The 27,719-nt window shown below is 53.2% G+C and overlaps 1 protein-coding gene and 1 long non-coding RNA gene across 5 annotated transcripts in view; one reads left to right on the forward strand and one right to left on the reverse strand.

Annotated features, from left to right (window-relative positions):
• Window positions 1–27,719, reverse strand: part of Atg1 (serine/threonine-protein kinase unc-51-like protein Atg1) — a 167,126-nt gene that overhangs the window by 71,817 nt on the left and 67,590 nt on the right. The gene's annotated exons all lie outside the window — the stretch shown is intronic.
• On the forward strand, window positions 18,303–27,477 carry LOC149362602 (uncharacterized). Of its 2 annotated transcripts, none has more exons than XR_016289025.1 (4): window positions 18,303–18,529; window positions 18,626–18,683; window positions 19,096–19,248; window positions 27,297–27,477. It is a non-coding gene; the product is annotated as an uncharacterized LOC149362602 (long non-coding RNA). The 2 variants fall into 2 exon arrangements; XR_016289026.1 differs by having other exon boundaries at window positions 18,303–18,497.

Consider the following 27,719-nt stretch of genomic DNA (forward strand, 5'->3'; position numbering starts at 1 on the left):
ATGGAGAGGCCAATCTCCATCGACACCGAGATTGGGTCGGGCAGCCGGGCCTTCCTTCGCGGCGTCGTCCGAGAGGCGACCGGAAGGGCACGGGCCGGCAGGAACACACTGCGGCCGACGGACAAGCAAAGAACGAGGAGGAGGAGGGGGGGGGGGGGGCAGAGAGGACCCTCACGGGCATTATTCCCTTTGTACAGGCAAAAACCCGGGGCACCGAGATGAAAACGAGGGGGCAACGGTGCACAGCACACACGCCGAGGCAAACAGCATTTCAAAGGGGCAGCGCATCAGAGCGGAGAGATCTCCGCTGACCGTTCGCAGGCCGTCGAAGCCCTGCAGGGAGAGCTTTGTCCATCCACTATAAAAAAGGGCCCCTGCCTCTGTCGACAGCGAATACGCGACGCCATCCTCCTCCTCCGGGCGTCCCGCTGCGGCATTTTCTGCGAACGTCGCCGCGCGAAGGAAGAAGGGCTTCCGCTCCGTGCGCGTCAGCACCACACCCCGTGCTCCGACCCGGGGGAAAGAAACGAACAGCCGGCCCGAGGAAAGAAAAGGCAGGGTTCGGCCGAAAGGGATGAGTGTCGCCCGCAGTCGGAGAAGAGAAGAGAGAGAGGGGGTTACCGCGCCGTCGAGCGGAATGAGAGCCGCCGCATCGGCGATCGCGGTGGCTCCTTCTCGTTACAGGGCGGGTCCCCATCAGACGCCGGTGCCCGGATGAGGAGGGCGATGCAACCTAATGTGATGGCGGCGCCTGCCGCAACGATCTCCGGCTACTAGCTGCCATTGCAATGTGCGTCACGCAGAGACCTAACGAGGTAACACGAGTGCTCGGTACAGCGGCGCGCTTCCGACAGGAATCGCGCGGAGATTCCGGGCAGACTCGGGGAGTCGGAACGGAAATGCGCCAATCACGGGTGCCACGCAGAAAAAAACAACAAAAAAAAACAACGTGCTCCGCAAAATGAAACAGTAAAGTCGTAGCCTTGAAACAAGAGGAAAGGCACAGAACAAGTTTACGTTGCGCACGTTTCCCGAAGCGCTCAGTATCCGCGATCGGGTCAATGTTGTCGTCTAACTCACCGCACGGAACTGTCACGCGCTGTGTTTAGTCTTAGAGAGCTGTCCATCGAAGCAGTGCGCTTCTGCACGGAAATAGGGCCATGTACGGAATCGCCATCTCAGATATGAGCAAAGCTATTAAGCTAGGGCACATCCAGATCAAACGACGGAACAGCACGGCAGGGAAAACTGCACTCACGCAGTTCGAAAGCCGAAAGGACACACGGAGCGGGTACCCGGTAATAGAAAAATTACGCAACCCTCGCGCATGCCGCAGTGCCCGTGTCGGGGGTTATCAATAAACGGTAGATATTTCCGGCAAATAAAAACAGCGGGCGAAGCTTTTTTTTTTTCAACCGACCACGTACCCGGAAGCGTCATTCGCGCCCAAATGCGCGCACGACTCGCGCGCTACTACCGGGGGACTCCGCACTGTACGCACCCGCTCATGGCGGCCAACGTGACGGCCGATGCGAAAGTCCGGTCAGCAGCCTGCTTACCGCTCACTGGGCCAAACGGGGCACGCGCGGAGCGGCACGTCCACTGTGTGTGTGTACCGAGGCTGTTCCGCTATATCTCTCGAGGAGCAGCGCGGCCGGCCGGGAAGCGCAAACACGCGGCGCACCATTGTCCCGGCGCATTCTTAGCACTAAGCACTCCAGAGGAAGGGGCTCTGCGCACCCTGTTTGTGTGCGTCCCTGAAAGTGACCGACGGCCACCGAGAACCGAGGGTTCGACGGCCGAGCGCGCAGCGGACCGAGAGGTCCCGGAGGAGTAGCCGGAGCGTGACTGCACGCAGAACCGGTCGACAACGGGGCAGCGTGTACGGGACCCGCACGGGGCGCGCGCAGCTATTCCGCTCCACCTCGGCACGGGACGTTACGGGGGCCGCGCTAACTTTTTTTCTTCGCGCAAACCTTCTTCTCCCACAGCCGAACAAAGAAGAGAGCGAGGAAAGTTGCCAGGCTTTCAAGGCGCCCCGCGCAGAAGCGACGGTGACACCTGTGCTGCGCCCCCCTTGTCATTAAAGGGCCAACGTGGTTCAGGCCGAACAGAAGCGCACATGGCGCACATTCTAAGCGGCCCCAAATCACACTGGACACACGCTCTAAACAGAAAGGAATAAAAAAGGAGTAAGATATCATCTAGCGTCAAAGGACAGCTTACTCCCACACAGGCGAGAGGGCACGGATGGATGATCGATGATAATGGCTTAACCTTTTGTATCGGGCGGTAGTTTGCGCCACCTAGCCTATACTTCCCCCATTGTTAATTGGTTTTTCTTTTCCCTTTCCTTCAATTTCGTTCTTTCACGTGCGCACAGGGTGGCCAACGGCGGAAGAGCCTGGCCACCTTTTGCGCTTGCAAGCGGGAGGTTCTGCTTCGCTTCCCAGATATTATACGAACTGGAAGGTGCTATACGAACTCTGTGCTACCCATTTCATGGAGAGATGTACACGCTGACATTTATCGGGGTCAGAGAGCTCTTACCGTTACGACGGACGTACTACGACGGAGACGATAAGAGCTACGCCGTAGACGACGGAAAACCTACCCAAACCGATCGTCACCTCGGCCGCAGAAGCAGTTCCGAGGCGGCAAGGAGAAGAGTCAAAACGCGCTGAGGAGAAGGGTCCGCCCGGTGTAAAGATCGTAGTACACGGGCCTGGAAAGAATTACTACCAGACGTGGGTCGTCGTTAAGCAAGGTACGGCGAAGGCTAGGCAGCGGCGGAGGCAGCCAGCACACATATGTCTCCTGGGTGGCTGAGAGTACCTGCTTTCTGCTCGGCGACCGTTGCCCCAAGCCTGCCGTCATGGACCACACAGGGGACCCAGGTGACAGCTAATTCCATTTACCGAGCCCTTCCCGGTCGGAGTACAGAACCATAAAGAAGGGGTTGAAGTTTTAACAAAAACAGACCGCCTTTCCAAAGTCTCTTCAAGCGTCGCCGCCGCCGCCGCCGGCCGCCGCGGGGAGGCCGACGTTATCTTCCCCAATTGCTGTGAGCGTGCCGGGGGAACAAAGGGCTTCGTTTGCTGTGGCTCTTTGTCGTGCCAAGCTCCGCGACGAGCTGGCGGGCATCGTTCGAACATCTCCAAGGACAAGGGACCACTTTCTGGCCTTTTCGTGACCTCTTTGTTCCGGCCGCAAGCGGCGGGTATCATTTGAGGAACAACAGATGTCGGGACCCACGGAACCTTCGGCTAGCCAGAAACCATCACCTACCGCATTCGACGCTTCCTCGACGGCAACCTTCTTTCCTTCGGATTCAATATGTGATGGGGGCGTGACCCTAAGTGCGGTGTTGTGTTTGTGCGCACAAGTGAAAGCTCTATAGGCCCCTCCCACTCCGGCGCGGGCGTCCTCAACCTAGGGAATTTGGGGAACCAGAAGTGTATAAAAGTCGACAACGGATGCGGAAGAATCGTCTCTCACTTCTCTTCACTCTTCCTGTAAAAAAATGTAAATAAACCTTTTCTCCTATCGCCACCCTTCGAGCCTCTTCGCACGGCGGCACTCCTGTCCTGAACCCTCGACTTCAACACCGGGAACCGGCACCGCTAGCTCGCGGAAGGAAATAAGCACCAGGTCGAGACAAGTCGGGGCGCCGAGATGCCTGACCACAGGCCGGAGACGACGACGAACTCTGTGGACAAGCGCTAGCTGACCACTCATGCACGTTTGCGCTGCTTGGCGTCCTCTCTTTGTTCAAAACAAAACAACAAAAGACAAGAATGGCTGCCACCACTGCATGTTATTAACGCCCAAGGCGGTTTCGGAAGAGAAAAGGGGCACCGCTGACGTCGCCCAAGCAAACCCCTGTCGGATGTGGCTCGAACCCGGAACAAGCGAGAAGTGTCGCGCCCGAGAAGGGGTGGGTGTCCACGGCCAATCCCAGAGTGACGGGCACGAGTGGCGTCGCGCTCGGGCAAACATCAGCCGCGACAGGGGGTGAGAACAAACGGCCGGCCACAGCAGCAGCAGCGTGGGCGAGCCTCTCTCCTCCACGTTGGGGGGCGATCGCCACACACGCACGCAGAGGGCCGGATATTGGGCAGCGGGCACGGTGGTTGCACAAGCGCGCGTATCGCGCGACAGCGTCGCGTCGCGCAAGCGCAGCGGATGGGCAGCAGTCCCCCCCCCCCCCCCCCCCCCCCCCCCTGCTTCCTCACATCGATCGCGCGCTACGCATGCCCCCGGCCTCTTCTCTGGGAGAGACTGGGCCGTCCATTTACGTCCGGAGATTGTGTACGCGTATACAGAGAGAGACAGTGCCGCCGCCTCTGCTCTGTCGCGCAGCCCGTCGTCCCTGTAGTAGTACCTTCACGCCAACGCGGCGCCCGAGGGGGGCCCCAATCAATGCACCTCGGCGCAGCCGTATAACAACGGCGCCGAGGCGGCCTCTGCCTCGTGGTTCACTCCGGCGAAGCTATGCAGGCGTCAGCTCCGGGCGTGGCGCGTGTGATCGGAGACGCGAAGCTTCCGGGCGCAAAGTCTTCGGCGGAATCGAGCAGCTTCCAGGGGAGTGCCACAAGGAGAGGAGGCGGCCGGAAGAGTCGCGTACGACTTCTCCCCGTGTCCAGAACGAGCCAAACAAATAAGGCGATAGAAAGTCTCAACGTAGCTAACTACAGTAGACGTATACGAGGACCAGCCGTGTGCCTGCTAGTGCAGTGCCGTCACTGCGCAGGCGCAGCAGGTACCCGGTTGGTCCGGTGTATCCACGCCTCCTCAAAACTAAAACTTGCTAAAGGTGATAACCTGCGCAAAAAATTAAGTTGCTATGAATGTGCTAGAACTTACTACGCCAGGAGGAAGCACAGTGTTGTCCGCAAGGAGAGGGGGCCTTCCTACCGGTGGACGGATAACGCCGCGGGGTCTCATATATCAGCCGTTGCAGAGAAGCTTTTACTTCCGCGCATGGAATTCGGTAAGGAACGGAGAAGGCATACGCATATGCCTGCAGGCAAGGGCGTCCACAGAACTTTTTCCAGGGGGGTGCAGCCGATGTCTGGGGATGGGGGAGGCTGTAGGTTTGTAGTTATTTTCTACTAGGGCATAAATAATATCCGTAATTCCAAGGGGGGGCAACCGCCCCCCCTTGCCCCCCCTTCCGGACGCCCATGCCTGCAGGCCTCACGTAGTACAGTTTACGACAGAAAGCGCGGGCACGCACTCCGGCGTGCCCTCGCGCAGCATACCTCTAAAAAACTTCTTTAGACCGACCGTACGTGGATGTTTCTTTGCAACGACCACCTCACATATGCGCAAGTTTTTCCACAAAAAACCAGCCCTGTATCCCCTAAAAGCGGGCGAGTCTCACCCGCCCCGCCCATGGAGCACCACACCGGAGGACTGGCTACAATACGCGAGCACCAATGTACGCAGCAGCACAAGACCACGGCCACCGAGGGATCGCTCTCGAACGGGCTCCTTCTGCGCGAATCGCGACCATTTCAGAAATTGGAGCGTCGTCCAAAACACGCATCCACGTTCGCGATCGATGCGGACAGAGAGAGAGAGGGAGGGCTAGAGCACAACGGCACGTACTCTGCTCCGTGCATGCATCATCGCCATCCGGCGTCACGCATCACGGCGCACGCAGCCTGCGATGTCTCTTCCGCAGCACACGCCCGCTCGTATTTCGCCCCCGTGGTAAACACTGGCCGACTTCCTTGTTTTGTCGGGGCCCCACTGCGGCGCGGAATACAAAGAACACCAGGCAGAACACCGAGCTATACACACAAACCGACCGCGCAGCAGCGCGGTGCTGGATGAAATCAAGGCCCTGCGCCGCGGAGCAGAGCCGGAAGCGCGGCACTGAGCGCAGAGATGTATAGTGCAGCTCGGCAACGGGCACTGCGCCCGTAATGCGCGTGTGCAGGGGGGAAACATAAAACACGCACGTCACAAGCGATACGGTCCAAAGCAGCCCAGGAGCTCCGAGAGCACACGCGGAGTCGGCCGAATCGACGCCAGTGGTCCGTGCGCCGGCGTGGCCAACACGCGGTGGGAACGGGTTCAGAGGATTAAAAAAAAAAAAATAAAAGGTTCACGTAAAGGAAGGAGCCCGCCCACGGGCCCGACAACAGACCGCTTTCGTAATTCCCTAAGCTGGCTTCTTCACGTGGCACTCTGCCCTAATCACAGCAGCTGTGTTTGACAGGTTAAGTATGTGTGTGCTGTCGCGGGAACCGCATTCACGTGTTCGGATTAATAGAGCACACAAAGCAACGTCCAAGTACTGTTTAAAAAAAAATTCTTCGCCCCGGTGGTAGTCCATGCAACATTATGCTTGACATTTATGAAAGGGGTTCACCGTCGCAGCAGCCCAGCAGGTTCACGCTTCGTGAGCAGATGCCGCGGCTAGCGAAACCTTTTCCTCCCGTTTTATTTTGTTTCCAATAAGCCACTAGGAAGAAGTTCACCGTCGCACTCTCGGTGGTCACCCTAACTACGCTGAGGCGGAAGGGGCGTGTGTCATCCCTCCCATCACAGCGTGGTTCAGGTGGTTACCAAGAGTGTTCTTCCTTGCAACCAGCAGGTACCAACCGTTGGCAACTGCAATTACTCTCGTTCACCTTGGGGTAATTCCTCCAAACCCTTTGATCTACAACGTACGCCAGATGACCGCCTTATCGGATACGGGGCGTCACCTCGTAGCCATCGAGCGCCCGCATCGTGCATCGTGCTTTATTCGTGCCCCACCATCTTTGCGCAGATTTCCTAAGCATGACATCGGATCTCCGCACCGACGCTCCAGCTCTTCGATTTCCGCAACGACACGATAAACCGCGTACTACTCTAAAATGGGAGTAAGCTCTAAACGGGATTAAAATGGTAGTAAGGTGCCCTCTAGCGCATTCCGTTTTATGAAAGGCCGTGTGCTAGAGGAGAGCCTACTCCCTTTTCACTCCTTGCTGTTTATAGTGTACAGCTCATTCCAGTCGGCGCACCGAAGCTAGGTTCGCACCTGGCACGCCGAACTTAAAAGCACGGTCTTGCAATTATAATTTTCCCCTTGGAGCGTCGCTTCCCCCGAGGAAACCAGAAAGGTCCGCACGAGACTCGATCAAGATGCGATCCGCGACTCCTCCGCCACAGGCCGTAGCCAGAGCGGCGCAAGCGCTGCGCGGTGGAACAACAGGGACCCGAACGCGCAAAAAGTCGGTCAAGGGGCCGGTCGCGAAAGCCACGCGCACAAATTCATTTGAGGGCCCAGCGCGCGCACACACACTGGCCTCGCGCAGCAACGGTGCAAGGTCGAAAGCGAGCCGCCGCAACCGAGTCAAGGGCCTCCACGAAACGAACCGGTGCCAGCCAGACAGCGCGTGTTTCGTTATCTGCGCGTACAGGGTGTTGTATCGGACGGTGCTACTTTTATGCGAAGCATACTACTTTAGCTACCACTTCAGCCCTTCACCGTGGTTATGCGCCTCCAAATCACGTGATACATGACGTCACACCACGTGACACGATGACGTCACGACAGTGGAGAAACGGGGGCCCACCTCGCGCCGTCGCTGTGGTTGTGCGCCTCCAAATTACGCGACACGATGATGCTTCGCATTCTCCAGGCTTAACCAAGTTAAGCCTCAGCCTTTTTTATAGATCCCTGCGTACGGGGCGTGGGCGGTGCTTTCGCGTTATACACATGGCACGAAAATAACGTCCCTCTTGGTTCGAGTACACCACGACGAATAACGACACTGGGGAATGAATAGGTGACTCTCATGCAAACCTCATCGTCGCCTAACCCGTGTCTCGACGCACAAAAAAAAAAGGGGGGGGGGGGGGGGGGGGGTTCTCTCAAGGTCGGGGGTTCGATCACGGTGGGAAAAGGGGCGGGGCGATCGAGGCGAAACGCTACAGGCGCTCGAGTGCTGTGCGATGTCAGCGCACGTTCAAGAACCCAGGGTGGTCTAAATTAATCCGGAGGCCTCCACTACGGCATCGCTCACAGTCATAGCAATTGTGTAAAGCACACATAGCAAAGAAAAAGCGTAGAAGCCGCAGCAATGCATGTGACGCATGTACCGTCTTTGTCAAAAGTAACCAGGCTGCAAGGTTTGTTTCTAGCTTGTATGGTGTATGGTGTAGCTTGTGGCTTTTTGAGAGCGACTGCCTTAATTGACAGACTGTGATTATTTCCCGTTACTTCTCTCTTTCCTCTTTAATTCCCCTCATTCCCTTCCCCTGTGCAGGGTAGCCAACCGGAATCCTTTCTGGTTAACATCTCTGCCTCTCTCTCTCTCTCTCTCTCTCTCCCTCTCTCTCTCTCTCTTGTATGGTGGAGCCATTGTGGCTTTCCTAAAGATCAAAACTTGTTGGAAGGTAAGGAGACCCACTGTCTTTACCTTTAACGAAGCGGCTCGGAAGACAGCCACAAAACCGGGCTTCCGAAAGCAGCCACCACACCACTGCGCCACTGATCCAAACAGGGCAATCGCTGGTATCCATCGGTCGTGCTTTAAATGGTCGCCAATCACGCGTTCACTCAAAGCGGCGCGGTAGGCGCCTTCGCCGCAGCGACAACCGCGGACCACTTTCGAAACACGTATGGCGCGGCACTCTCCTCTCCTCGCCCCTCCACGGCGCCCTGTTACCGCTTCTTCCGCGTGGCAACGCAACCGGGCCGGCGTCACGCGACGACCGCGTGCACGCCGAGCGGTTGCCCAAGCCGCGCGAGGTGTCCGAAGCTACCCGCGGCACGGTAGAGAACCCGCTCGAATCCCTCCGCAGCAGCAGCACCACGCCCCGAGGCTGCCGCAAATCGCCGCCGCCCGAGCGGCGGCGACGACCACGGTGACCTTGTTTCGCAAGCGCGGCCGCTGCCGTCATCGCCGCGAGCCCGCGCTCCGAAGCGCGAGCACCCCGTGCGCGTCGCCCCGGGCAACAGCGGAGCTCGCACCGCGCGCCACAGGGAAGCCCCGCCAGCTTCGAATACCGACCGCTGGCGCACGTGTGCGGGAATTCCGCGAAGTGAGGCAACGTCGGAGGACGGCCGTGCCGCCAGGTTCATCAAAATGTCGTCTCCACGTTTCTCTGTTCCCACTGCCGACTTGGAACAGGAAGGGGAAGGCCGTTTGAAAAAGACACAATTAAGACGGGGGCTGCCGTGAACTCGGTAGCTGATGCAACGTCCCTCGGAATACAGCGTCCGCCGGCGACCAGCGCTGGCGAGATATGTCATCCGCCGCGTATGCCAAGGGAAGCAGCACATCGCGCGTTCCATTCCGCCGAAAATCCACGAGTGGACCCGCGCTCTCTTCTCTCCATCACGGAGTAAGAAGTACTTACGCCGTGCTCTGCACATAGCACTGGCACAAGGTTTCCGCGCACGCACCTCTCAATTTGTGGTGGCGCTGTGTCCGGCGGACATCCCAACGATGCCGGCCAAGAAATCGAATCGCTTACGATTCGGACTACATGTGCAACTGTTTTTTTTGCGGCAGGGTGTTTCTAGCAGCGCCACAGCTACGCTTCACCGATAGGCAAAGCAGCCAAGCTAGCGGCCTCCATGCTGCAGCATAGCAACGGCGCTTCGTCGCCTTGGCACTGCAGCAGCATATGTGCATGCGCGTCGAATGCGCTCGCGGTACGATTCCGCTCTGCAGCGAGCGGCGAACCCTCCTCCCTCTCGAGACGTGCTCTCGCCGTCCAGGCAGCTCGCCAGCTGGCGAGGCGCCGACACGCAGTCTGGCCGGTCGCGTCACGTGATCAGCCTCTTTCTTTCTTTTTTTTTCCCGCTCCCGCCATCGGCGACCTTGGGACGACAGGCGTTCATCGCCTCGCGCCCGGTACGTCGACGCGCACACGATCGGAGGGCGCCCACGCAAATCGCACACGTGCGCAGTGGTTACGCGACGTCATGCGCCGCGCATCCCAGCCGCGGCGCAGATACTGCGTCGCACCTCGTACTGCGCGATCCCACCCGAGCCGAGTGACCTGCGCAAAACGGAGACGCACGAAGCACAGAGAGGGAGCCCGGACTCAAATGTACTACAGCGCGCGATTCCGAGGTCAGGGCCAAGGTTCGCGACGACACTTTTCTTTGTACGGAGAATACAAGTGCGGAGACGGTCTCTTCCGTCTGCTCACATGGGCAAGATGTCGGCCGAGGCGTCTCGCGATTTCACACCGTAAATGAGGAGGCCGTCGAATCCACACCAAGTATAGATGAAAGCTAAAGGCAACCCGTACTCTCACTCTAAACACGAATATGCCTATACGGGAGTAAAAATGCAGTGAGCTGTCTCCTAGTGCGCTGGAGGTCAGTTTACTGCCTTTTTATCCTTTTCTGTCTACAGTAATGGACAACAGAAGGGGAAATATAGCGGTGCGGATTGAACTGCTTGTTGTTCCCGTCATCCAGAAACTCAACTTGAAGGAATGCCCACACGCTTCCGCGAACACGGAAGCAAGCTTCCAGGGAAAGCGGCATTCAAGTAGTCGGCAATCGCGCCAATGAAATCGGAGGCGATAAGCGAGCCGGTATATGACCCCGCGCATGCCGCGAAACCTAACCCTAGTATCGGCGACACCAGAGGCGGAGGAGGAGCTCCCTCGTCTCGGCGTTGGCAGACAGCCCGGAGTTGTCACCAGGGGTGTTCCCCTTTCCCCCCCTCTCGGGAGTTACACGCGTGCAACCACTGGCTACATATGAAACGAAAAGAATGGGAAAAGTAAATAGACAGCCAGAAGAGATAAGACAACCTTATACTCCGGTTCTCGTGAATCACGTGCGCAGCTACGCAATATCAAAAGCCGCGTACAAGATTGTCAGAAGTGGGGCGGCAGACAGGGAGCGAATGATGACGCAACTGCATACAGATCCACGCGAGCTGCACATGTCTATGCTCAGCGGCGTGCCACCGGACGCCGCCCAGCACATGACGAAAAGCGGTCGTCGCTTACGACGAGAACGTCACAATTTGCTCCTTCCCTGCACATGCGTTGCGGAGCCATGCCTATACATCCTTTGTTGCAGTACGTTTCACTACACGCAGCGCGACACCGTCGCTAACTGCTGCGAAATTCCCTCACTTGACGTACAGCCTCTGCAAAAGTACACCAAGGGGTTTGCTTCTATGCTGCCCAGCGCGGCCCCCTAGCACATCTATCAGTTCAAAGCTCCGGAGGACTGAGGGCACGAAGCCATTCTTCCTCTTTCTAGAGATTACGGTCACTGAGGACGCATTACGAGGCACGCTGCAGGCTTTGCAACGAAGCACCTTGGGCTGTATACTTTCGACGGGGGCTGTACGTTCGAACAGTGCTAGCTTGCAAACGAGGATAGGACTAGGTGGAGCACACGAACACAAGCGCTTCGTCCAGAGTGCGTGTGATTCCTCCTGCCTGGTCCTGTCCCCGTTAGCAAGCTAACGCTGTACCAACCGGACCCCAGATCTGCCCCCTTTTTGCCCTTCACTCACACTGCAACTAAAATATCAGCGCGCGCAGACGACTTGGCTTCTCGCGCAAAGCACCCGACCCCAACACCCATCGTATGCAGCGAGAACAAGACCGAACGCGACACGAAACGCATTACGACCCGTGGCCACGCACAAAGCCAGCGGAGAGATTCAATCACGACGAATGGGTCCGCAATCCGAGAAATTAAGCGGCTGACGGGCGAACGGCGGCGGCGCCCTCGTCCGCGCAGTTTTGAAAGGAGGAGGCAACGGGATGACGAGTCGACGTAGTACCCTTCGCGCTCGGTTTGTCGCCAAGTGCAGGGCCATCAAAAGAGCAGCCAACGAGCACGGGGCGCGGCACCGCGGAGACGCATTAAAAGCGAGACAAGGATCAGAAGACGGGGGTTCTGGGTATTCCGTCGCGGACAGAAAAAGAAGACGTGGCGAGATCTCTCGGAACGTTCCTCCATCCCTCGGAGCCTAACCCTTCGCGTGGCGAGGACGCCGCCAACGAAAACAACAGCGGCTGCCGGAGGGACGGGACGACGAGATGTGGCAGTGGTGGCGGGAAGGGCATCGCACGCGTGATGCTCTCGTCCTGGCGCCGGGCATGCATGCATGCATGGCCACGGACGCGTGAAGAACGCCTTTGTGCGCGCACTGCGGGCCGGGCGTCGCTCTTTCCGGCGCGTAGAGGCGTATATAGCATACACACTTGAGCACGCGAACACGAAGAAGAGGCCGGCAGCCGGGGCATACCGAGGGAAAAACCCGGGAGTCTCGGTAGAGAGCACACGAAGGGCAACCCGCTCGATTCGAGGCGTCACGAAGGAACACACGAAAGCGCGGTGGCATCCAACGCCTGTAAGGCAGCTTGCGCATAGCGGCGGTGTAGTTAGTCACTGTCGTCGTTCTCTTTTCGTCAGGCATTCGTTCTCAACCGATCATGAGAACTGGTTACATTTTGTTGTCGCGCTAAAACATATGCGCCTGAAACGATACCCAGCCGACACGCTTATGCCGAGAACGATTACATAGTTCAAAGATGTGTGGCAAAATCGCGAAGAGCTCGCAACGGGGTGTGGAACGTCTCCAGTTATACATTGTAATAAGGACCTCACTACTCACTGGCGTCCATCCATTTTGGGTGCCTGCGCTTGGGTGGATGCCAAAGAGTAATTGCTCCCTCATTACAAATACACTCCGCCCCGGCGGATTCCCCTAAACATATGACCAGTTATATATCACTGGCATTGTGCCTATAGTAGACCCACTACGTCGCACTCGTCAGATGCACGGGCAGCGCTGACCATGCTGGCGATCTGGGTGAGTTGGTAGATAGATGGTCTAGGAACAAATAAACAGGTCAAGCAACGAAGGACCGAGGAGGGACGAGGCACACACGAGGTTAGTTTCAGTCGTAGTGTGTGCCTCGTCTCCCCTCTCTCCTGCGTCGCTTGACTGGCTTATTCGTTCAAGACCACGGTTTAAAAAAACTGCCTTCATCGCCAAAACCGCTATGCAGACTCAAGCTATTACTCCGTAATTAGCACGCCACAAAACGTGGCTCCCCGTTGAACGTTACAGAGCGCTGGGCTGTTTCCCGAGGCGAATATGTGGAGCTGCGCCGTCCAGAGCCTCCAACCGCGCAAGGGTTTCACGCCGTACCGGTCAGTACCGGTGCCTTTCGCCGCTAGTGGGCGAACCAGCACCGCAAGCGGGCGCCTGCGAACAAAACGCAATGGTCTCGCGACGTATACAAACAACGCTATGCGCTCTTTGACCAGGGCCGCTCGTCAGCTTTCAAAGAGCAAGAACGCCAGGTCTCGCTTAACCAGTTGAGCGCTCCCGAACAAAAGCTCAATCAGCGCCGACGACAGAACCGAAACCATAACTGCGAGACGGCCTGAGGGCGCGCACGCGAGTCTCGCTCGCTCGCTCGGCACCGTCGCGAGCGAACGAACACCGCTGTTGCCGGGCGGGCGGCGAAAGCGAGCGAGCGACGCCCGCACAAAGAAGCGCTCACTACTGCGCTGGCAGCCTGTCACTGGGGCGGCTCGCAGTTCCCTCCAGTTCAAGCATAAAACAAACAAATAAAAGAAAGCGCTCTCGCGACGGCGAATCGCTGCGGCACACTCTTCTGTTACAGTTGCCGCGCTCGGAGTCGAGAACGAAACGGCCGTCAGCTCGCATGCAAGGAAAGGAGCGCGTCTCAGAAATGCGAGACAACAGCGGCGACCCACAGAAAGGAAATCGCAACGCGGAGACGTAGGAGAAAAAAAAAACAGCAGAAAAGAAGAATGAGAATGGGAAAAACAAGGCGCAGGTAACACACATCGGTCAGCGATACGCAGCCGCGCCTCGCGTGGAAAGCGACACGCGCCGAGTAGGCCCGGTGACAAAGAGGAAGGCGAGCCGCCGACAACGCGCAGTTGTATAGTAGCATATTCGAGGCCAGGTAGTAGCGGCGGCGCGACAAACGACAGACCGAGTGCGTGTCGGGGGAACGGAAGCGGTCCCGACTTCTCCGCTGCCTATCATCACACATGCACGCGCGGCCCCGGAGACAGCCGCTGATGTCGATGCGCAGGTGCGTTCTCGCAAGGCACAGCGACGGAGGCGCTATCACGACGAACGCGTCTCCTCCCCCTCCGCGGGACGACGGCGACGCCGGGATAGCGTCGAGAGCGATACGGAGCTCTCTTTACAACGCCGCTGTGATGACGCCGTGTTCGCCAACGTCGACGCATTCGCCTCTGCCCCAGTGGCACGCAGTGTCAGACTGAAAACACGCGCGGGTTGGGCAGAGGCTCCCGAAAGACTGCTTATCGCGCAATAGGCCGGAGGGTCAGTCTTTTCCGCCCGAGGCCCGTTCGGCTGCGTTCGAAGAGGGCCGAGTTTCGTAAGTCGTCCCCGAGTACACAAAGCCACGCGTATTATACAGGCACACGTGGCATCGTGCCCGGGCGTCGTCCATGGCCTCGACGATGCACGAGCGTGTTATGCATACTGGACTCGCCAACGTCCGCCAGCGGCCAGAGAGGCTGCTACGAAGAACTCGCTCGCGCTGCCTCTCCAAAATGAAATATAGTATAAAGAGCGGTCGTTTTCAAGCGGCGCTTTCCGAGACCGACCTCGCCTCGTGTGAACGAAAGGGATTCTTCCCGCAGCGCCTGTGTCACAAGTCTGGCAACTGCCGGCTCAAATTTGAGCCTCGTTGACGGTGCGCGCTGATGGCTGCACACAAAAGATACGCGCTAATCGTTCAACAACAATGCACGCTTGAAGAATGCCGCAGCTGCGATAAGCAGCTGGAAAATGCCGGCGCCTGACAAGCTCGGAGCTCTCTGCGTCTACACACACCCTATACACGTTATGCAGCGCTGAACACCGGGCTCTACAAAACAGCATTCCCATGCGTTAATTCCTTTAGGAAAGCCAGAGGCTCGCGGCGCACCTCCCTTTGCGTACGCACGTTGAACGAGTAACTCGGTTAGGAAAGCAGGCCGCTGCACCCGTACACCGACGTAAGAAGGAAGCCCTGCCCTGCCACCGCGCAAACAGTAAAGGGGCTGCCGGGAGTGTCTGCTTCGCAACCCGCAGGTAACCTAATGTAACCAGTCAGATCGTCCAAACCTACGCAGTCTGGCAGCTTACGAAGCCGACGCGCCTGTTCAAGCTCAAAAGAGAGCATTAAGTGCTGTACAATGTTTTCGACAGCCGCTGTAATTCTGCCTTCTCAATATACTCAGTCCTCGGTACTTCATGCTTGTATCACACAGCCCCAGCGTGTTTTTCTTATCTGCACAGCGAACGAAACGCTGAGGCGGAAACTGCGGGGCTTGCCTGCGAGAACAATATCGTTCGAAGAACGCAAGTGACGAAGGACGAGCTTTGTTCCTCGTATACACACGTAGCGGAAACCCGGAAAACCTGCCGAGTCGAAAGCTCGCGGAACGCTGATTCCCGTCGGCTCGGGCAACCACAACAGTCGCCCAGTGTGTTCCCCCGCAGCCGGAAAGAAAACAGATCGTGACGAAATTTCCTGTCAACACGCGGGCCTCTCTTCACGGGTGGAAGAAAGGCTGCTACCACGCCAAGACGCAGTGTATACCTGCACAAACACCGCGCGCCTTCGACGGTGCGTGCAGCGTAACGTTTCCGCAATAAATAAATAAATAAATATATAGTTTGGTTTGGTTCATGGGGGTTTAACGTCCCGAAGCGACTCGGGCTATGAGGGAGGCCGCAGTGAAGGGGTCCGGAAATTTCGACCACCTGGGGTTCTTTAACGAGCACTGACACCGCACAGTACACGGGCCTCTACAATTTCGCCTTCATCGAAATTTAGCCGCCGCGGTCGGGATCGAACCCGCGTCTTTCGGGTCAACAGCCGAGCGCCGTAACCACTGAGCCACCGCGGCGGGGCAAATAAATGTATAAAATAAACGACCGGTTTAGTAGCCTCAATCCACAAGTGGACAAAACTAAAGCGAGGGGGAAGCAAGAGAGAGAGTGAGAAAACCAAAACAAAACAGAGAAACGCCACGCAGTTTAAAAAAAAAAAAATCTCCCGCGAAGTCAAACAAGAAAGATGAAACATGAGTGCCCCAGAACATCCCCAGCATGCCTTCCAGCAGTTTCGATCGCGTCGGGTAGGTGCGGCCCGATCGGGGCAAGGCCGCCCGCTTGTCGCACGCAGCCAGCCGGATCGCCAATTCCGCTTACGCGCGCTAACCACACACTTTCGACGCACTGGCGCGCACTCGTAACCCGCTCGCGCAAGGTGACCCCTCCAACTACGGCGTGTTTATGGACACGGCTCTGGCCGGACCCGATGATGAGAGAGGCAGGTTTTGCCGCGGCCCAGACTTCCCCGAGTGAGTCAGACAGGACGCATTATCCGCGGAGAAGAAGCGAGCGGCAAGGCAGGTCCTGCGACTATGCAAATGACGACGTCCCCGCCTCGAGAACATCCTTTTCCCGGTGCTGCAGGACGCCCAGCCATCACAGTCGTCCCGTCCCCGCGTACGAGCATCCGTGTTTTGTCGGCCAAGAGGCACGCGAAAAAGAGATTACGATGCGCCTCCATCGGCGGCGAAGTACGGGACGCCCAAGAAAAACAGGAACAATCGTCGCGGCCCTAATTGGCTGCAGCATGCAAGGTGTCCCGTCACTAGCTAAGAGAGAGAGAGAGAGGGGGGGGGGGGTGCAGAGAAGCCGAGGAATGAAGAGGTGCGTGGAGGGCTCCGCATCAGTTTCGACGCCCTGGGGGTTCGTCAAACGTGGAGTGGAGAGTCTCAGTGCATAGGCGAATTTTTTGTGCACCGAAATACGGTTGTCGAGGCTCGCAGGTGGAAGTCGACAACTCGCGCTCAAGTGTGGGAGAACATCAGTGGTTTTCGAGGAAAGGAAATGGCGCAGTAACTGCCCCACTTCTTGTTGGACGCCTCAACCGCGCCATAGGGAAGGGATAAAGGAGGGATAGGAAGAAAAAGAGAAAGAGGTGCTGTAGCGGAGGGCTCCGGAGAATAATTTCGACTACCTGGGGATTTTTAACGTGCACAGACATCGCACAGCACGCGGGCGCCTTTTTGCGAAAGCCGCCGCGGTCTGGTTCGAACCCGGGCACTCGGGATCAGGAGCAGAGCGCCCTAACCACAGAGCCGGTCACCGCAAACATCAGAGCCAGGGTGGATCACCACGGGGAGAGAAAGTGGGGTGGGAGGTGGAGGACTTGGCACTACAGCGCAGACAAAACTGGACGGATAAGGTAGTACATAATAGCATTAAATTAGGCCACACCGTTCCGCCATGTTTCACTAAATAACACGATACGCGCGAAAAATCGCGTCTCGACCGCTAAGTGTACCAAACACAAAGGCTTAGAAACGAAAACAATGACGGCAGCGTTTCATAATTTATTCTTTTCACCTCCCAACTTGCGCAAAGAATAAGTTTTAATAATACGCGAGCGCTGCAGCTATACTTGCATGCATTCGATGCAAAACAAGAACCCACGAAACAAACCCACGGTGCCTACCGAACAAAAGCACAAAAATGCCGAACTATGCCGGGACCGCGCATACGCAAGTTATTAGATAAACCAGGTCAGATGACACAAATCACTTGGCCGCGGCTGCTCATACGACGCAACTGCGAACGGGCACGCAAGGAAAGTGCGCAGCCACAGGCGATTCATTCGACCCATTTCCCACGAGACTGTCAGCTCTTGCAACAAACTCGGACAGAACGGGGGTTCCTTGTCTGGAAATAAGCCCGCGGACTCCAGTGACGCCCAAAGACCGTCGCGCTCGATTCCACCAGTCAGCCAAGGCCCACAGGCTTGCTTTGCACTCGGGGGTAATTCAAGGCCGAACGCGTTTCCGCGGACCGCGGCCTCATTATCGCTGCTAACGAGGCAGCGCGAAGCCCCATGGTTTGTCAGCGAAGCCCATCCGGAAGAGAGATGGGTCGACAGCAGAGCTCACAGAGTTCCACCGACACGGAGAGGGATTAGGGCGCGGATTACGAAGCCGCCGCTGCGGTGCGTCGTTGAAAGGCAGCGATCGATTAATTGATACGGAAAGAAGCCCTGCACGAGCCGCCGACATGTCCCATAGTGGGCGCGCGTAACAGGCTCAGACTGCCGGCTCTGTTTTGGTCCCGGTGCGATGAACTACCCCGCTGGGCAGCCGCCGGACGAGGTATGTGCAGCTCGACTACTGAGGCTTATTCCGACGGGCCGCTATATCTGCCGCTGATGGGGGCAGCCATCTTGGGCTGTTGGCGCGTGAATTAATGCACAAACGCGCGGGAAGTGTCTCCTGCGACCCGGTCGCAATAACGCAAGCGTTATTTTCACCCGTGACGTCGCATCCGGTTTGAAAAATGACGCCACGTCCGGCCAATTTTTTGTTGTTTTTGTCATGTTTGAGCCGAGCTACAGCCGAGCCGAGCATTGCTTGCAGTAGGAGAATGGCCGGACGGTGGGAGCTACGCGCGCTCGTGTTGCCCGTGAGCAATTTCTCTATTCTTCCTGTCTTTTGGTATGTATGTACTGTATGTATTGAGTTATTGCCCGTTATATGGCATTCGGCATTTCATTTTGAACTTCCTTGCACCCGAATATTTTGTATTTGCAGATCACCCAGGACTAGCACTGAGCCCGCTTGCCCGGCAGTGGACACAAAGGCCGTAAAGGTGAGACTCGTCTGTTTTATCCTGAGTTCTGCTCAAAAGCTCAGTGCAGTTCGACAGAAGAGAATATGCGCTGCGTATGTTTTTGTACCTTTTGTCAGCCCGGCCCAACGTAACTTTTGGTCATGTAAAACAGGCATGTTTAGCGTGCGCCCGAAAAAAAGGCGGGAAACTTTTGACAACAGTTCAAACTAACCGTTTATGCGGTGAGTTCTGTGTGCGGTCCGATTTTTGTGCCCCCGCTAATAGAAAAGTGTATAGATTACTGATTTAATGATTCATTTTACAGTTTTGTTGCTGTTTATCCATACGAGCCGCTTTCCGAAACAGGGGCACTAATTGCGGCGAGATAAACGATTACGCTTTGGTGTCTGCAGCGCGTAAACATGTTCTTTTAAATTTATTTTCATTTCAGAAAACGGCACTTGAAAAACCGAAATGCAGTTTACTTGTAGGCACGGACCTTCCCGATTCCTGCATCGAGTCCGGCGTTCTCTTGCTGGCGCAGAGGCTGAACAAAATGGGACGATAGAATGCGGAAGCAGCAAAGGCTTTAAGGCGCCACTAGGTGAGCTCTCCACCTCCTGTGAATTTTAAAACTAGTGCTGTGCCACCTGCACTGAGCTTCGGTATTACACGGGGAAGGTGCTTGGACCCACGTAGCTAACGTGATGTCCTTTGATATTTTGGAAGCTTGTGAGTTGCATAAAGCTCACAAGGCACTGTTGCAGTGTGTGACAGGTCATTGGTCAAATGTTTAGGGGAATCCCCCAAGGTGGAGTAGATTTGTAATAAGGGAGTAATTACTCATTGGCATCCACCCGAGCGCAGCCATACGGCTACAAAGGAAAGCTATACAGCTTTCTCAGAAACTTCGTAGTTAAAGAAAAATTCGTCCTGGTCCGGGGTTCGAACCCAGGACCACCGCTACACCGGAGCAGTCGCTCTACCAATTGAGCTAACCAGGACGGCAAGGTTATGGTAGGGCGAGATCGAATTGATCAATAACTCGAAGTGGGAACAGTGTTGGTCAAATGTTTAGGGGAATCCCCAAGGTGGAGTAGGACGAATTTTTCTTTAACTACGAAGTTTCTGAGAAAGCTGTATAGCTTTCCTTTGTAGCCGTATGGCTGCGCTCCGGTGGATGCCAATGAGTAATTACTCCCTTGTGACAGGTCATTGTGGTAATGATGATTATGTGGCCATTTGCTTTGCACGGGTGAGTGGCAGTTTTTTGCCCTGGCTGTCTAGTAGAAAGAAAAAACAAAGAAAACGTGGGAACATTAACTCTCAACATGGCTTTCACCTGCAGACCCCAGGTGAACAAAGCCTGCCTGTATAGTAAACAAAGCAACTCGGCTGTTATGGATCTAGCAAATTATAATTTTGAAAGTGGGCCTCCTGCTGTGAAACCGGGAACATTTGTGCCCCTAGAGATAAGCAGAGGCGAGAAGCCATAGGCGAATGTAGGTAGGCCAGGTAGCTGAACGAGGGAGTAGTTCCCATATTTGAAGAACACATGGGAAGACAAGGACGAGGCGTTGTTTGTGTTGTTCCTTCTATGTTTGTCTCTTTTTTTTTTCCCCCACAAGTAAAAGCCGATATTTGTTGTAGTTTCACTTTTTGAGGCAGCCAAAAGATAGAGCACAGGGATGACTCACACAGCATTAGTGTTTTCGTTTCGTTCCTACTGTTTTGTGTACTTGCACCTCTTGACCTCAAATGCGGCATTGTCATGATCTTACGTGGCGCTATGCTGATAAAAGATGTGTGCGGCACACCTATGGGTGTGTGGCGTTCAGGTTCAAGCACCAACGTAGGGCTTCCAGTGCAGCAGGAATTATGAGAGGAAAAAAAGCCTCAAGGATGGGGATGGGCAGTGTAGCTCTTCAGTTTGCTTTTTGTGAAAAATTCTGTGGCAGGAGGTTACATGTCAGCCCACCCCTTATGTAATGCTGCCTTTGGGCCGTTGAGGTACAGATAAACTGATAAATAAACAACAAAAAGTAGTTTCTGTTCAAACAGTATAATTTGCAGCTTTGGTGGAGGATTTTCTGTGGCCCCTTCAGGGAGTGTTTACCCAGAAATTGTAGTTATTCCTTAATGCCTCTTGGTCCGAAGAACCAAACAGTAATCAATTGCCCTCATGCCTCTTGGTGAGGGAATCTGAGAGGTTGAAATGATAATTTACCATAGCTGTGAACAATAATGGCTGGGTGTATCGCCGGAGAGAACCGAGGTCATCTACTGGACTGAGTGGTAAGAATTTCGGGTTGGTTAAAGCACAGATGGCTTAACATCATATCGCCAGATCTTGCACTGTTGGCGTGTGTGATTGTTGCGGTGTGTGTGGCTGGTGAGCTGTCAACTTGGGTGTGACAGAAGTTGTAAGCTCAGCCAGACATGCCTGTGCTGTTTGAGCTCTGGGCTAGAGCTTTGAGCGAGGCCACTGCATTGTGTCCCTGTTGTACATTTGGCTTTTGTGGTGCTCCAACTTCCTCCTTCCCCCACCTTTGCTCGGAATGTCGCCATGGGAGTGAGAGAAAGTGGTGTGATGTACTTAGAGCAGTGGCATGGCCATAAGATCCATCCGCACAGTACCACTTATAGGTTGTTTGCTGGTTTGGCACCGCCGTCAGGATTGAGGTGAGTTGTGAGTGGGCCACTGTAGAAAATGACATTAGAGCAGCAGCAAACGTGGCACCAATGGTGGAGAGCAAACTTTGATGTCTGTGTTGCCGTTGTTGTCAAAGTTATCTGTGAGGCCATCAAGGGCAGCACCTGTTCTGAATGCATCGCATAGCAGTAGATCAGAACTTCACCTTTACACATGGGTCATGGGCCTCACTGCAGGAGGTGTATCAGTCAGTTCAGATTTCACGTTGAGACGCATCAAATTCAGCAACCTTACTACTCATAAGTACAGTGAAACCTCATTAAGGCGTACCTCGTAGCACTGCAGAAAAACTATGTGCAAAGCGGCAATATGCCCAAACTGAAAGCGGCCTGAATATATCCACTTACCTGGTAAAAAATGATTCCTGATCAATTTTTTAAAATGTGCACTCGAAACCTTTTAACTGCATAGCTACCGTTCAGCCTCGAATGTGGCTTGAGCAGGGTATGTAATCCGAAGGCAAAATAACCGCTGGTCCTTAAGGGTCCTTAAAGAAGGCAATCGTAGCAGGGGGCGGCAGAAAGTTAAATGGGCGGATGAGATAGGAAATTTGCGGGGAATACGGTGGCCGCAACTGGCGAAGGACAGGGTTAGTAGGAGGGAGACATGGGAGAGGCCTCTGCCCTGCAGTGGGCGTAGTCAGGCTGATGGGGATGATGACACTGCCATCCTGCTGCAGAACATCTGCAAAGAGCCCTTTACAGGCAGTGTAGCTGTCAATACTGAGAGCTTCGCCCTGATGTGACACACTGCAGCTTATTTAATTTGGGAAGCAGGCTATCCATGACAGCGTTGGTAATATGAGAACGCAATGAGAAGGGGCTGGACCACAGCTGCACAGTGGCGCAGATCAGCCGGCAATGCAGCAATGGTAGGTGCGGCGCATGGAGGAAAACTGAAATCTGCTGCAGAAAGGCCAAGTCATGTGACAGCAATGGGCACATCTGCATGGCTAGGGTCGTGGCTGCTCGTACACCAGCACCTGCAAACAGGTTAGTGACGAGCCTCGGGTGTGGTGGGCACAGGCTGGCACCCCCCTCTCCTTGCAATGGGAGGGAAGAGTTCTCTCTTTCCAGATGCGTCAAGCAGCTGCAAGTAGGCTAGGCATGTCAGCAACATGTCTTATTATGTCAGTGTGGCGTGCGCATTAAAGCACTCATGAACTTTCCTTTTAAATAATATGCATTTAAAAAAAACTGTGCAGCCAGTAGTTTTTTAAACTTTGGCATATCCGTACCTTTACCTTCTCTCAGTATTGGTCACCTGCTACAAAACTGGAAAACTGCTCCTAATGGAATTTTGGCTTGCGGCAAAGACTGCTCCAAAATGCTCATGGCCATTCCCTCCTCTGCACATGCTGTGTGGTGTGTAATATTCATTTTTCCCATGGGCATTGTCACATATGGCAAGCTGGGTGGTGTATCATCGTTTGCGTAAGAACTTAAAGGCACTGAGAAATTCCCTAGGCAGCTGCTTGGCCACCCACTGATTTCAAGGTGATTGCACTCTGCTTTTCAATGAATGCTAAATCCTGACGCGATGGTGTCTGCAAATTTTCTTGCCACCTTCCCCCCCCTCCCCCACTTTTTTTTTCTCCTTCTTTTATTATTTTTTTTTTTCTTGGATGTTGCAAGTGCTGTTTTATGCAAGAAGCTTGAATTAGGAGCTTCGAAAAATTTGATTCCTGGTCTGCACGTGATTGTCTCCATGTCCAGGTTTTGCGCCATTTCCTAATCCCTGGCATTTATTGGCACTTTCACTTCATTAAAAGTTTTGTGTGTGTGTGTGCTGGCACAAATTTTGGAAAGCTCTTTTTCTAGCGCTTGCAAGTTCTTTCCATATTTTCGTTTTTCATGGGGCTGGAGCTTCATGGCACGTCCAGTCCATCAACTATTCCTTGGCGTTTTGATACTTTGTCCCATTGCATTTGTGTAGTGTGGAGGAACTGCCGCTGCGCTTAAAATGCTTTGTCTCCTTGCTTTTTTTCATAGCCTTCTCCGCAGTGCTCAGGTGCATTTGGGCAAAGTATCGAAAAATGATGACTAGCTTGGCTGGCATTTCTTCTTAGTCAATGAATGCACCGTGCCGTCAGAATTTGACGAAATTATGGACATGTACACCGGGGAATCGTTTCAGAAAGTTATCCAGGATTTATATTGTGAAGAAAAATAGTGTAACACGCATAATTTTTGGGTTTGTATACGGCAGATTACACGAACCAAGAACAGAATAGCAAGGTTCTGCTATATTTCTCTGAAGGGCTGTGATGGCTTTACAGGGTGTGAAGGACTGACTGAAATTAACGCAGTGGTCTGCCGCAAGTTTCAGCGGTGCCCAGCACACGGTCTGTTCACATTGGCGTGGCATATTTTTGCTTCTAACATGTGTGAGGCATGGCAGCCTGTCTGTTTTGGGTGTCTTTCTTGTCGTCCATGATGTGAGCATTGTATATACTGGTTCATTCTGTACAGGTTCCCGGACTCAACAGTAAATTTGTGCTGGTGCATACGAATGGACATTGCTGCATTCAAAAGTATTTTCTGTGGAATAAGCCGTAGTCATAGCAATGTGCAGAATTCATGCACTTTCAGTGTACTCATGCAAGGAGCCACGCCACCCTAGCGTGGCATCAAAATCAATCTGAAAATCTTGCTCTCAGGCCTCGTCAATCTTGTGGGCCATTGCAGAAACAAACAGGCTAGTTTCTCTGTGGTTTGAGCTGTGATAAGGTCATAGGAAGCTGATATTTTTTATGGAAATCTCTTGGTGCTTGTCCCATGGCATTGCTGCTGTCGAAAGGGATGCCAGTGTGAGCACAGGGTGCCTTCATTGGAAAGGCAGGAAACGGCAGTACTTTTCACTGATGGAAAAACCAACCTTTGAAAGCCTGAAATAATCTCTGGCAGTGCAATGAGCAGTTTATGAATCCCCTGAAAGCATGCAGAGTGTTTCGTTTAGATAATTTTCCAGCATTTTCTCAAAGTGCTGCTCTTTGTTTCTTCTGTAAAAGCACATATGGCCACCACTCTTATAAACCATTAAAAGAGAGCAGAAACTTGTGAGCATAATTTTAAGAAACTTCCAAATCTAAGAGCCCAGATCACTGAGGCACTTTTCGTCAGGTGAGAAGGAAAACAGCTGCCGAAATTGCTGCACAGATTCCGAATTGAAATGTGCCAGCATCTGTGGGCCCGTTATGGCTAGGGATTCCAGTGTGGTGAAACCCATACACAAAAGTTAAGCGGGCCATGTCCCGTCAAGAATGGTGCATCTGGGACAGCATTTCACGGTTGGATCTGTCTCTAGGTGTCACGAGGCAGCGTGGAAGACGCAGTCTTGTTAAAGCTCTCACTCGCGTTGTAGCTTGAGCTGCTGTTCATTGATTTTTCGTGTAATCTTTTGTTTCTCAGCAGTGTGCCACATCACGTCATACGCCTTTTCAGTGTGAACTGTGGCAAGAGCATCTCCACTTGCCACCTTACAAATTCAAGCTGTCAGGTTTTTCCCTGCACACAGTTATGCTTTAGGCAAATTTTACAATTCTACATGATTTCCCCTCATTCACTGAGATGCTCATAAGCATTAGATGCTCATAAGCATTCTCGCCCGAATGATTAAAATTCTTGATGTCCCTGTTTTTCCGTCAACTCTTTGAATTCTCGTGTTTTTCTTGTTGTGATGTGCCTTGTAAATATTTACTTTAATTATGTCATTGCAAAAGTATGCACCTTCCTCCTACTTTTACCTTGTATAATTATGTGTTGTTTTTTGTAATGAGAGTGTATGAAGCTCTTGCTTCTTTTGCCGCTTGTCCTGAGCATTGTGTCGGGTGCTTGGGCCCCGTCAGGCAGAGTGCATCTGCCTTTTGCCCCTGTATCCGAGACCTTGTTGTCTAAATAAAGATCTATCTATCTATCTATCTATCTAAATTATGAGAAGTAAAATATTGGTGTAGAATATTCCGTTTCATTGCTGCATTTTGAGGAAACATGTTTTTATTGTAATTTTAACTATCTGTATTGATATCTGCTGAACTACTCTAGAATATTCAATTGTATTTGCCGTGAATTTTACTGCTATTATCTGCTTGAAAATGAAAAAATTGATGTTGCCACGCACTTGGTAGAGAACATCAATTGCTGGGAAGAATAAAGAAAAGGGTAGCCACCTATAATAAAGAGATGGACTTCGTAAAAGGAGCTTTCTCAAACAGGGGAAGCAAATCTCTTTTCAATGCAGCTTCATTACTTTTTTTCTGTGAATTGATCATGTATACTGTCCATTATTATCGCCACTATGTTTCTCGCTTCGGCCGTCGGGGATTCAAAATGTGTAGCTTGCTGGACGCCCAGTTTTAATTTTCTTTGTTGAATGCTTCAGCTCGCCTAGATAGCATATTTAACGGCTACATTTTAGTCTTTTTGTCCGCAGATTTTTGTTATTCCGTGCACACCGCAAGGAAACTCGACTATGTAAACCACGCGGAAAGATATTTGTTTGAGTGGGATTAGCTTCTTATTTTATGTGCAATATGGATAGCAGCAATGCACTGCACTGGGTGCATTTCATCCAATGCAAGCAGATGCTGCTTTCAGTTGGCATCTAGATCACAAGGGCTTATCCAAGCTGCAACGGGAACAGGAGCATTGCTGAGAACTAGCTCTAATTTCATACGCAGCAAAGCACAAGGAAAGCAAATATTTATTTTAAAAATGCATTGTACAAAACAAATTTTATCTGCTTGTGAATGCACAATATACTCGCGAGATCACCAAAAAGACTCCCAGAAATTGTTGCACCCTTTTATCCTTTTGGAATTGGCAGAGTGTTCCAAAGCTAAATACAACGCTGAAATCACGTATTCGGACTGAGATCGTCCCAAGTGAGCTGCTTGGTTTCAGAACTCAACGTTGCCCCTCACTCGCTTGGCTTTGCTAAGCATATTGTAGTACCGGCCGGCAATTCGAAAAGCCCTGCTATGCACAGCATGTGTACGAGAGCAGACGACGCAGCAGTCCCTTTGTCTACTTTTGGAGCCCGCGTGACCAGGGTGGATGCTCTTGGGAGTGACGTCATAACACACCCCGGCGCTCAGAAAGCGAAACCGCTCAGTATAAGTAACACGGTAATAGATTATTTATAGTGCATATATGAATCGTGCAGCATGTGTCATATGTGCCCTGGGGCAATGCAATATTTGAAACAAGGACGCCAACCAAAAATTTGGTGTCCCCCCATTTTAAGGTTTTGGGTTTAGTATATGGAGCTTTTGACCTCCTGTGTGCCAGCGTCGGAAGCTGCAAAAGGAAATGCGGCAGTGTTGTGGGTTGGCCAAGCTTAACTGCCAAGACTTGAAACCTGATAATTTCATTCTCTTAATTAGTACTGGTCTGACCCAGTGAAAACCTTCCGTTGTTTGTCTTGACTATTTTCATTCTCTCTTGAGGTCTGTGCACACTTCTTTTTGTGTGTGGTTCTTCCAGCACATCTTCAACTATGTTGCTTTTATCCTTTTTTTTTTTTTAAGGTCTTTCAAATGTCCATGCACAAGGCCACTACAGGAGTGCGTAGGCTGCTGCGATAGTCTGTTGGGCGATGTTTAACAGTACCTTTTGCTGGGCTAGTTGGTGTGACATTGTGTTCAGGAAAGTAAAAACAGCGCTAAATTCTACACAAACCACACAGAAAGACTGCAGTGCCCGTCTTGTCCGTCTTTCTGTGTGGTTTGTGTAGAATTTAGCACTGTTTTTACTTTCCTGAACACAATTGGGAGATGTTCTTATCTTTTTCTCTCTTGCATGCATTCCATTTTTTGTTGTGTGTGTGCATTTGTTTGTGGGTTTCTCCTGGTGGTTTATTAGTTGCATTTTACTTTTCTGAGCTTGCCCATTTTGTTTTCTCTTTTCATGGCATCCAACCCTGCATATGGCTGACACTAGGGGAGGGACTGCAGCAACCGACCTTGCATGACGCAGCATTCTCTGGTCCAAGGCACCTATTCATCGTTCCAGGCTACTGGCTCAAGAACATGCTCACAAGTCTGCATCTTGGCCTACAAGCAGAATTACAATATACCCATTGCTGCCAGAACTGCTGTGCCAAATAAAGTATTCCTACCAACGTGCCTTGTCGGTGATTAATGAAGCATATGAATAGATTACTAACAACTTGGTTGGCCCTATAGAAAAATCATGTTACAAAACAGTAGGTTGACCATACCCAGCCTCCACTTTGTTTCCTCTGCAGAGCTGCATAGTGCCTTTCTGTTTATGCCCCTGCAGCAGAAAATGCTGCACAAAGTTAATGAGGAAAAGAAATTTCACTGACAAGCTGCTCTGAGACTACTGCTAAAAGGGTACTGA

Source organism: Amblyomma mixtum, chromosome 2, assembly GCF_055824585.1.
Source record: "Amblyomma mixtum isolate Tamu chromosome 2, ASM5582458v1, whole genome shotgun sequence".
NCBI lineage: Eukaryota > Metazoa > Arthropoda > Arachnida > Ixodida > Ixodidae > Amblyomma > Amblyomma mixtum.